Below are 9,136 nucleotides of genomic sequence, written 5' to 3'. Positions count from 1 at the left end.
TCATCACACTACAGACTACAAGAGCAGAGCTGCAGGAGGTTAATACACAGTCAATAAATGTGAAGTGAGGAGTTGAAATGGACAAATGAATGAAATGAATGAATGAAAACGCTCTGGAGAGCCCACCACTTGGTCCAGTGGTTTTTTCTAGCTCAGTTCCTCAATCTTCCAGGTAATCTCGGAAGATTTTATTTCATTCTAATTTTCAAAGGCACTTAGTCTAGGTGGCTTTTTCCCACCAATGCTCTTAGTCACCTAAGGAAAGTAAACAGGCACACTTCCCTATGGTTTCCTATTTTGAGGATTAAATGCATCCTGGAAGTTTCCTCAATCCCTGGGTCACAGGGCTAATCTTGTTCCCAGTTCCCCAAACACTCACCCAGGAGACCTGTTCCATCCTCCCTTTCTCTGCAGGCAGATAGGACAGAGCGGCACAAAGGACTGCAGATGGAGAATGGGTGGAACATCTGGGTGGAAATTATGATAACTCTACTTATAAACTGGGTAATTTGGGGGGGAGAAATCAACTTTCTGAGGCTTATTTTATTGCTGACACAATGAGGGTGGTAACACCTATGTGACAGGGTGATTGTAAGCTTTAAGTTAATGAAAATGGAGCTAAAAACCTGACACAGTCCAGCACCATCCAGTAAAATCCAGGCCCTGTGGTTAAAGCTTCGTGTAGCTTTACATCAGCTGGAGGGTAGATGGTGGTAGTTTGTTTTTAAGAGAGACATTTATAGCAGTTGTGCATTTATTACCAAGAGTCAAAAATAAACTGTGTGGACATTATCACTTGTCCCTTGTCTAGGGCTTGGTGGGGAAGACATCTAAAGTTCTTGGTCTTATGGATGCAACCTAAATGTCCATTGACAGATGACTGGCAAAGAGGATGCAGTATATATACAATGGAATACTACTCAGCCATAAAAAAGAATGAAATAATGCCATTTCCAGCAACATGGGTGGACCTGGAGATCATCACATTAAGAAAAGTAAGTTAGAGAAAGACAAATATTATATCGTAACACTTATATGTGGAATCTAACAAACACAATATAAATGAACTTATTTACAAAACAAGAAACAGACTCACAGACATAGAAAACAAAACATACAGTTACCAAAGGGGGAGGGATAAATTAGGAGTTTGGGGTTAACAGATATACACTACTTTATACAAAATAGACAAACAACAAGGTCCTACTGTGTAGCACAGGGAACTATATTCAGTATCTTGTAATAAACCATAATGGAAAAGAATCTGGAAAAAAAATGTATAACTGAATCACTTTGCTGCACACCTGAAACTAATGCATTATAAATTAACTATACTTCAATGAAAAAAAGAAAAAATAAATAAAGGTCTTGGTTTTGGTAAGAAGTTTTGTTACTACAGTGGTGGTGGTTTTTTAGTTTTACGACACAACCATGAGATGCTGTATTATCCATTTTCACTTGGGAAGCAGTGGACTGGGGCAGCTGGTCCTCTGGCCACCTTGCCCCTCCCTGACCGTGCTGACTGCTCTTGTACTTGATTCCTGTTAGGAACACTCTCCGCTGCTCTCCACTCATCTATCAACGTACCTTTGAGGACTTCTCCAGTTACCTTGTATCACGTGCAGCCCCTCCTCTCCTGACAGCCCCTCTCCCGGGTGCTGTGTTAGATATTTGCTTCCTTACATCATCTCCCCGTGTCCATGAGGTGGGGGACTTTGATCATCTTACACCATGTCCTTAACGCTCAGGACACTGTCTGGAACATCGTAGAGAGTCAAGACACAAGCGTGAAAAAGAGTATGTGAATATTCTTTGTTATTATAATTAGCATCGTTAGTATTATGGTAATGAACGTGTTTCTGGGGAGGCTGGATTATTTCTATTTCTGTTAAGCTCACCGTGAACTTGGTCATCTCTGGCTGACCTAACCAACACTGCCCCCTCAGAAAACCTTGGCCTGGTCCCACTTCTCCTTGGCCTTCCCACCCGGTCCTTCTCTAGAAGGAGTCAGCTTTACAATCCAGTGAATTACTAGGTGACTTAGCGCTCCTCGTTGTAAACATAGTGCAGGGGTGCCGAGAAGCATGGAGCTCAGAGTTTTAGGGAGTAATTCATTCTTTGTTAGTTAACACACATTTACGAAGTGCTCGGCGGGTTCCAGGACTTGATAGGATCTGTTAGATGGCGAAGACCTGACCCAGAGGGGCCCTCGTGGGTGGAGTTAGTGGGTAGTCTCAGCACAGGGTGCATGACACCGTAGGGGGGGTGAGTTCAGAGGTCTTGGGGAGTACAGAGGAAATGTCCCGACCTCACCTGTGTCCCAGTGTGTTGGAACCGGTCGTCATGCGATGCATGGTTATAGAGGTGAGTCACCCACGCTGCTGAAATAAACAAGCAACACCAAAACACTGAGGACAGTCAAGTGTAATGGATTTTTCATAAGACACTTTGGAGGTATCCCACTCGGGTGGCTTCCGATGTTTCCTAGAGGTCGTTCAAGGTTTTTTCATGTCTTGTAGAAGCAACCGAAGTTGCTGTCTTTTTCTCATGGCCACGTGGCCCTTTCAAATCCACGTTCTACACGGGAATCAGACTTGCCTTTGGCATGTTACGTTCAGCATTGTGCTCGGGGAGTGGTCTTCCCACAACCCACACTGGAACACATGCTATGTCCAGAAAGACAAAGTCACGTGGGTGTCTTCAGAAGGCCAAGGCATGAAATACTAATTCTGATTTTAGTGCCAAAGTCTAAAAATAATCTAAGCCCAGAGCCCCGTGCATCACAGAGGTCTCCTCAGCTGCAAAACTGTCTCTCTTTCTTCTCCCTTCCAGTGCCTTCCACATGTCTCCTGCACGTGTGCTCGATGGTTTAGACCCCACGGAGGCTAGATCAGATGCTAAGTTTCTCAGGTTTTAAACTGGAGAAAACGTGACGAAACGGCTCACCCTCATTCATTGAAGGACAGCACATACTCTTGGAAAACTTGAACTTTGGGAGTTAATAAACAGATTTTGATGTCATGCCTGAGAGGAGACTTGGGTTTAGATTGTACATAATCACATTTCAGAGGCTGTTTGGGACCGAGAGATTGCAGGGGACAGCCAGGAGTTTCCTTAAACACGTTAGGCGCTACATATGGTTCCAACTATGATCATGTTCTCGGGGCTTAGGGGACAGAGTTCTCCAAGAACACTTCTTAGGCCGGGTTGGAAGTTGGCTGTGGCTGCCTTGGCTTTAGGCCACACTCAATACTTTGAAAGTTTCCCTCCAAAACCTCTCTGCTTCTCCTCCCTGCTTTTTCCGGCCCGGGGTACTGAGCTGGGTGTGAATCCATTCGAGGGAGGTGCCTTGATGCCTTATTCCTGCCAATGACCCGTAAGGTGAGGGACAGGTGGTGTTGTGAGATGCCTGCTGTTCCCAGGTTTATAAACAATCCCAAACATGGGAGCTCTCTCAGTTACCAGGTCTGCCTGCAGCCCTGCCCAGCACAGGTCCTAAAGCTCGTGGCTGTGCCCCACCCAGTTCCCGCAGCCAACCCGCAGGCTTGGCTGTTTGTCAGGCTTCTTCTCCACCCAGAGATGGGTCTCAGATGTGGCTTGCTCCCCTCGTCATCATCTCTATTTCCAGGGGGCTGGGCCTGGCCTATGTGTTAGCTCAGAACCCTGCCTGCCTCAGTTTCCTGACTCTGCCCCACTTTTCCTGGCACTGGAGTGGGGTCCCTGAGTCTAACGCATTAGCTAGAACACTTGTCCACCTGAACCAGCATGCTCCAATGGAAAGACAAGGTGACCCATGCATGCAAGCCATAAGAGTAATTTAACATTTTCTTACAGCTGCACTGAAAAAGGTAAAAAAAAAGAAAGAGGTAAAATTCGTCTTAATGATATATTCTGTTTAACCCAATATAAACACAGTATTATCAGCTATGTCAACATGTAGGCAATACAAGAAAGGATTAATGAGCTATTTTACTAGATTTGTTTATACACACACACACACACACACACACACACACACACACACACACACACAAAGCCTTTCCAATCCAGTGTGGACTATACACCAAGGCACATCCCGGTGTAGACTCGCCGCATCTCACCTGCTCAACAACCGCAGGTAGCTGTGGCCACCGTGTTGGGTGAGACCCGCCCTGACCCGTCACTGGTTAATTCAGACATTGCTGCAGTCTGGAAGGAGAACCCAGAGTCAGGGAGCTGCCATTCTCTGTGGCGGTGTTTCTGGTAGGAGGTCACGTCCACCAGCCCAGCCCTACCTGCCCTTGGAGACTGAAGTCAGACTGCAAAGAGCACTAATTATCATTTACCCTGGGCGAAGCTGCATGCTAAGAACTTTGCAAGCATCATCTCCTCGGGACAATCTGGGGGTTCTTTTATTACCTCTGGGGCAGAAGAGGCTACGTAAGTCGCCTAAGGTCAATGCTAAGTGGCGATGCCGGGATTCAAAACCAGTTCAGTCTCACTCTGGAGTTTGAGCTCTTACCTGCGGTGCTGTTCCCCCTTCCCCTTCCCCCCCTGGACAGCGGGACTTGGATGCCCCCTCTCTCAGGACCTGTCCCGCAGCCCAGTCAACCCCTCTCCCTCCATGACTGTCCCTGTTTACTCACCTGTCCCGGCTAACTCAGCATGGACGTCCTAGCGTGGCCTGCCACTAAGTCTCCACGGGTTGTGGTGGTAACAAGGCCCTCCGGCACAGGGTCCCAGGAAAGACAGACCTATGGGGCAGGCCACCTGACACGTTTCTCTCTCCTCCGTTTAGGAAAGCTGGTGAGCCCCGAGTTCCTGGCAGGCTGGCTTGCAGCTAATGAACACAGGAATATGGAATTAGACAACACACCCAAAGCCGGTTGCTTGGCTAATGGAGACATATTGCGTCTCGGGAGCTTGTCTCGGGTCTCCGGGGACCGGGAGCCTCTTGTGTTAAACAGCTGGTTTAGCACATTGTCTGCCCTGTGAGCGGGTGCGGTGGAGAGCTCTTATGAGGAATCCTTGGGGACCGGAGGAATGTTTGCTATGAGATGGATTTTTTTTTCTTGGTGCAAACACTCCCAACCAGTCTGCTTTTCTCCTGGGAGGAAAGAAGGATTGGACAGAATGCACTGAGGATGCAGAGAGCGATGAGTGAGCTCACAGACCTTCAGAACCTCTGCGGGCATCCAATGTGATGGGACATTCAGCTGAGTCCTGGAGGCGTTTTCTCCATGCCCCGGGAGTAAAACACAATCTCAGTGGTGAGCCAGCTCACTCAGTCCTGGGGAAGCAGCTGTGAAGGTGACAGACATCAGGGAGACGTTCTGGACCGGGAAGGGAAGACAAGGTGCGTGGTGAGAGCAGACAGAGTGAGGACGCGAGCAGTGGGAGGCAGCCCTGAGAGGACTCCTGGGAATCAGTGGGTGCGATGGGGAGGATGGTGCCAGTGTCAGAAGAGGGAATTGAGGCAGACCTACTGCAACACTGTTTTAATGAGAATCCATTTCTAACCCCCAGGCTGGTTTGTCCTGGAAAGACACAGGCTACGTTGATAATAGGAGCCTGACAATTCCATTGAGCCTGAACTTATTTGCAGGAATGAGCCGCATGAAGGACAGTGTGCATACGGGGGGAAGTTTTGAGTGGATGATTTGAAATAAAAGAGACAACCCCTTGGGTATTGTCGCCAGTAGGTCCACGGGCACCAGGTCTGGATTCCATAATAGAGGTCTGCTTTTCCCATTTGTGCTTAGAACTCAGCAGGGTCTAAATGCATTAAGACCGAGGGGGAACTTCTGGCACCTCCGAGGACGGCAGCACATGGTGTCAGCACTCGGGAGGCCCGTTATGCGCCCAGAGAACAGCACACGAGTCCCCCAGGGACCTGACGCCCAGTGGCAACTCCGACGTTTTCATCTTCTACACACACTCTCCACTTTGGCTCAGTCAAATCGCCATCCCCGGTACTGTGGCCCAATGAAATGCCATAGGATTTGGACAACTCTTCTGGAGACAAAATTTCAACATGTCTCATCTAGAGTCAACGGTTAACAGATGAGATGGTTTTGTTATCGTGGACCAGGAGAGGATTTAAGAGACAACTGCTTCTAAGAGAAAGAATAGCGGTGAACCAGTCTTTCTAAAACCAATGTCACCATTTTGGATAGATGAATCAATTTTAACTCATGTATAGTGAAGAATCCTATTTAAAAAGTGGTGTAAATCATCATTAGGTTGTGTACGTTTTGCATTTAGTTTCTCTTGGTGAGTGCACCAGGAAGTTGAGTTATTTCAAAACTCTGTAAAGATTTATTGTCTACCTGTGTGTGTATATGCATGTATGTATGTATATGTGTATGTGTATACATGGCTAATGGGAACGTTACACCTGCTTTGAATTCTTTCTTGTACTTATGTCTCATTATTTTGATGCTCCTCCTCTTGTCCCTGTTAATTTATTTTTATTCAAATTGTTTTCGGTGTGATGAAATTGATCTATATTGAAAGACCCAGATTCTAGTTGTCGCTGACATGTTTTAAGAATGTTTCTGAGGATATTGTTTGTCACATTATGCAGTTTCTTGTTAATAAAGATAAGTGAGTGCAAGTTCTCCCTGGTTTCAGCAGCAAGAAATGCTGGGGTTCCTTTTTTTTTTTTTTGATATATATGATTTGATACTACTTTGTGGACAAACTGAATCTTTTAATTTGTTAATCTTGTTTCCTTTTTAGCATTGGTTGCTAGGGAGCTCAGAGCCAAATTTTGGGTTTATTTCTATTACGATATACAGGATTTACTAGCTTGCATTTGATAAACTAGTTTTACCCTGGAACCTATTATCCTTATTTCTATGTGCCTCTCAAATGATTTATTTTTAGTTCAATGTATATGACAATGCTATATTCATCTTTATAAGTTAACTTAAGTACCTTTTTGGAGTCAGACAAAACTATAAATACACACATATTACAATATTGTTCTTTAACTTTTGGATAGAGGAAGAGGTAAGGATTTAGAATGAGTAGACTTGTCACAAGTCACCTCATTTCTCCGATTCTCAATTTCCTCATCTATAAAATAGGGCTAACAGGAAATTCTATCTCAGTGGACTCTTGTGTAAACCAAATGAGACGGTGGATGCAAAAGTCCCTCGCAATATTGTTTGTAATAGTAAAAACATGAGACTGTTTTTCTTTTCTGTTAAAGATTATGTGTGTGATACACATAGTTCGAACATCAAGTAGTACTAAAAGCTTATAGAAAATACAATAATTCTTTGCCCCAACTTTTTCTATCTTCGGTCTATATTTCAGAGGGAGCTACTTTAAACTCTTGTAATTGTTTCTTTCAATATTTACTTTCAGATGTATAAATAATAAACTTTTAATGATTTTTTGATATTATGAATTGGATTCCTATTATGTTACTTGAGGATTTATCTCCCTTATCAACCCATTCTTCCCTTTCCAATTCTCCGGCTTTCCAATATAATTATATAACAACTTTTGACTTAATCTATAGGTAAGTTAATACTGCCAGAACTACTTAAATAGTTCACTACCTACCTAACTAGTATGGATTCTTTAATATATATTTTTTGTTTTTCCTGTGGTTAATACTTAGCTCAATTTTTTCCCACTTATTTAATTTTCCTTTTATGTATCACACTAAATTTCTTTGTCTAAACACACCAACAGATATGTCAAACACCCAGCAGTAATTTTTCCAAATGCATAAATAAGGTAAAACCTTATTATATATATATATTTTTTCAATTCTATCAATTCTATATTTTTTTTCCCCTGGAAAGTTCTTTCCTATGGTTCTCAATATCTTTCATCTAATCCCTGGATGGGTTTCTCTCTAAGCTTGGCGCACATCATAAAATTCTGTTTGCCACTCTCGTTTATTCTTAAATCTTTTAACTTCCACTTTTTTCAGCCTAGTCCTTCTTTGGCTGAAGCACATCCTTCAGTAGCTGTGGAGGAAAAGTCTAAGCAGTAATAAGATATGCCCCAAAGAGCCTTCCTTAGGGACAGATGGAGTATTTCCCGTATTTATAAGTTCAAGAACAACAAAGCACCAGAAACACAAATTCCTGCGCCAAAAGCACAAACACATTTCAACATGAATGAACATAGCAGAAGCTAACAAACAAGTTCACAGATGGGGGGAAAGTCCATCAACTACTTCCTCTCTCCAACAGGGCACTCCACTCAAATACAAGAAAAATTGGCTTATTCCGGAGAAAAAAAAAGCCCCAACTGGAGGAAAAGGAGTTTCCGGCTGTACACACCGGAGCCACTTACCCTACTGTATGGAGCCCGCCGGCTCCCAGACGACGGTCGATTCCTTGCTCCAACTACCAAGTGGCAGGGCAGCTGGCGAAGCTTTGGGGAATTCTGAAGGGAAGCTCCTCAGGACAAGCGCTCCTGGCAGCTGCTGGGGCCTTACCCGAAAATTCCCCAGTCGGGGCCGGTTGCAGCAAGACTCTTAGCTGGCTTTGCCAGAATTTGTTACTGAGTCCAAGCTCGTCCTGCTCGCCTCGTGACAGGCCAATAAATCAAGAGATGAGTTGTTGGGGCAAGGAATAGAGACTTTATTTGGAAAGCCAGCAGTCCAAGAAGACGGCAGAGTAATGTTCTAATGAACCATCTTCCAAGTTAGAATTCAGGCTTCTTTTATACTAAAAGCGGTGGGAGGAAACTCCTGGCTCCTGCTCGACTCCGGAGGGGATGGGTTAATGTCTTCCTGCCTGTAGCCATTCACAGGTGGGCCAGGTCAGGTGCCTCCTGTGAGGCCAACCCAGAGATTTTAGGTTAATGCTCATCACCTGGGAAGCAGGGTTCCCGGCGATGGGCCATTATGTATAATTTAAGCTTACAGGCAACATCCCTTCAGTGATTAATTTGTAATAGAATACAAAGTTTCTTCCCTATTTCAAGATCTCCTCAAACCCTAGTCTGTGGTTCGATGTAGATTTATAAAAAATTTCAGAACTTTGCATTTATCCAAGTTACCTATGGCTCTGAGTACTGCGTTCTGTGGAATTTTCAAATTTTATTTTACATTTCTGTCTCAGTGTTTCCCAAGCATATAGCACACCTCCTTCTTAATTTGTCCACCCTTCAAAATGCTACTCAGCAA

At 44.4% G+C, this 9,136-nt stretch overlaps 1 long non-coding RNA gene across 1 annotated transcript; it reads right to left on the bottom strand.

The window, feature by feature from the left end:
- Positions 1-1,399: 1,399 nt before the first annotated feature.
- LOC105087921 (uncharacterized) lies at positions 1,400-4,185 on the bottom strand. Its single transcript, XR_010382877.1, has 3 exons — positions 4,101-4,185; positions 2,314-2,381; positions 1,400-1,756 (listed from the first exon to the last, which is right to left on the bottom strand). It is a non-coding gene; the product is annotated as an uncharacterized LOC105087921 (long non-coding RNA).
- Positions 4,186-9,136: the final 4,951 nt, after the last annotated feature.

This window comes from Camelus dromedarius, chromosome 10 (assembly GCF_036321535.1).
Source record: "Camelus dromedarius isolate mCamDro1 chromosome 10, mCamDro1.pat, whole genome shotgun sequence".
NCBI classification, from domain to species: Eukaryota; Metazoa; Chordata; class Mammalia; order Artiodactyla; family Camelidae; genus Camelus; species Camelus dromedarius.
Note: the sequence above shows the minus strand (reverse complement) of the source record. Positions and strands in the feature narration are given on the sequence as shown.